Source organism: Lipotes vexillifer, unplaced genomic scaffold, assembly GCF_000442215.2.
Source record: "Lipotes vexillifer unplaced genomic scaffold, Lipotes_vexillifer_v1.1 scaffold921, whole genome shotgun sequence".
Taxonomy (NCBI): domain Eukaryota; kingdom Metazoa; phylum Chordata; class Mammalia; order Artiodactyla; family Lipotidae; genus Lipotes; species Lipotes vexillifer.
In genome coordinates this window covers 89,851-92,448 of record NW_006787800.1, presented here as the reverse complement: position 1 = coordinate 92,448, position 2,598 = coordinate 89,851, and the positions used below count along the sequence as shown (strand labels likewise).

The 2,598-nt window shown below is 43.5% G+C and overlaps 1 pseudogene; it reads left to right on the top strand.

Annotated features, from left to right (window-relative positions):
- Positions 1 to 1,571: 1,571 nt before the first annotated feature.
- The window catches only part of LOC103081333 (ubiquitin-associated protein 2-like), a 3,329-nt pseudogene continuing 2,302 nt past the window's right edge, over positions 1,572 to 2,598 (top strand).

Sequence of the window (2,598 nt, the reverse complement as noted above, 5' to 3'; positions counted from 1 at the left end):
AATCAGTCATTGAACAAAATTTCACTGAGATAAGAATAGTAACATGGTTTGGAAGCACTAAGAATAGAGTTAGTCTCATGACAACAGAATAATATAACACCACTTGTTAAAAAAATAGAATCATTTATTCATTCAATCATTTATTTCAATAAGTTATCACAGGATGCAAAGAGAAGCCAGGCTCTCCTGTTTCAAAGGAGTTAGTCGGTGAAATAAGAAAGGAAGTGGTTTCAAAACAATGTGGCAAGCATTACAATCGACCTAAGTATGGTGACTTTGGGGAGCATAGAGGAAAGAATAAATCTACACACTCTACCATGTTCTTCTGTAGACTTAATAAATAACATAACTTGCACATGTATTTGTGGCTATTTTTTAAACTTGTTTAACAGTCTCTTGAATAAAATTAATAATCTGATAGCATTTTCATTTCATAATATTTTTGAGTAAACATATACAAAAGCCAATGACGGTCCTAAGGATGAGTCTTGTTAATAAATATATATGTATATATACACACATACATACATATATTTTTGTGGTTATTGATAATTTAATGAGGAATACTCATAAAAATAAATTTGAGATCCATCATTTTGTCGCCTGAACTCTTTTTTACAATACACATTTTTTTTTTTTTTTTTTTTTTTTGCAGTACGGGGCCCTTTCACCGCCGCGGCCCCTCCCGCCGCGGAGCACAGGCTCCGGACGCGCAGGCCCAGCGGCCATGGCTCACGGGCCCAGCCGCTCCGCGGCACATGGGATCCCCCCAGACCGGGGCACAAACCCGTGTCCCCTGCATCGGCAGGCGGACTCTCAACCACTGCGCCACCAGGGAAGCCCACAATACACATATTTTAAATGAAAATGAGTAACCTAGGCATAGCAAGTAGGTTTTAGCCCTGATTGACTGATGAAGTTCACCTGACATGCAATTGTATTGAGAATTCTAAAGATGTCTGGACTAAGTGGGAAACAATATAGTTATTGATTATCTTTGTGTTATAGGCACACGAAAGGGGAATATTGACCCACTATGCATGCCACCCTTGGAGTGGGTTAACCACAGATGACACCAGAGGAGCATCACAAACAAGGAAGCACATTAAAATTAAATGTTGCTGGGGAAGTTAGGTGTGAACAGTCATTCAAAGTCGAGGTGCTCCACTTGCACGCCCCTTACAGATGAGTCAGCTCTCACCTGTGAGGGAAGGAAGGAAGTGGCTGAGGGGTAATGAGAGGGAGTCCGGATGCAGACCAACTCCTTGTATCTCTCATTTATGTTACGCTCGTGAGAAGAATCAGACAGAAGAGTGTTTGGAGATGTATTGCTTTATGTTTGGGTGCAATTGATTTTCCTGACTCATCCTTTAGGGGAGAAAAGCAGGCTTTTACCTAGATACCACAGGTCCATGATCACCATAGCTTTTCAGTCACAAAAGACTTTGGGACAACACTAGGGGACAAAACAGCATGTTGTGCAGTTACATTCAAACAATTCTTTAAAAACTGGCATGAGGAGGAGACTGAATATTCTACATTGTAAATATTGTTATCCGTATATACTGTAAATGATGACATGGGTGGGCACTAACCGAGCCCGAGGAAACTGGGAACGACCTGAAAAGCAAAACTAGACACAGCACAAGCAGCGGCCCTGGGCCACTGAGGAGCAAATTCGACTTGCACAGATGATTTTGGACCATAATGATGCTGGCTTTGAGGAAAAGGTGAAACAACTGATTGATATCACAGGCAAGAACCAGGATGAATGTGTCATTGCTTTGCATGACTGCAATGGAGATGTCAACAGAGCCATCAATGTACTGCTGGAAGGAAACCCAGATATACATTCCTGGGAGATGGTTGGGAATAAGAAGGGAGTCTCAGGACAGAAGTATGGTGGCCAAACGGAATCCAACGAGGAGGGCAAAGAAAATCGAGACTGGGACAGAGACTATAGTCGGCGACGTGGTGGGCCACCAAGACGGGGGAGAGGTGCTAGCCATGGATGAGAGTTTCAAGGTCAGGAAAATGGGTTAGATGGCACCAAGAGTGGAGGGCCTCGAAGAGGCACAGAAAGAGGCAGAAGAGGTCGTGGCCGAGGCAGAGGTGACTCTGGTAGGTGGTGAGGAAGGTTTTCTGCTCAAGGAATGGGAACCTTTAATCTAGCTGATTATGCAGAGCCAGCAAATACTGATAACTATGTCAATAACAGCTGCAATGTATAGAACAACACTGGCCACTTTGAACCCGATGATGGGATGAGTGCATAGAGGACTGCAACAGAGGAGTGGGAAACTGAAGACGGGAATGAAGATCTTTCCGAGACCAAGATTTTCACTGCCTCTAATGTGTTGTCAGAGCATCTGCCTGTGGAGAATGTGACAATCACTGCTGCTCAGAGAATTGACCTTGCTGCTCTGTTGAGGAAGACACTGCCTTCAATGGGGAATGATTCATCTAATCTGGATCCATCTCAGTCTCCTTCTCTTCTCCAGCCTCTGGTGTTCAGTAACTCGAAGCAGAGCTCCATATCGCAGCCTGCTTCAGGAAACATGTTTTCTCATCACAGTATGGTGAGCATGTTAGGGAAAG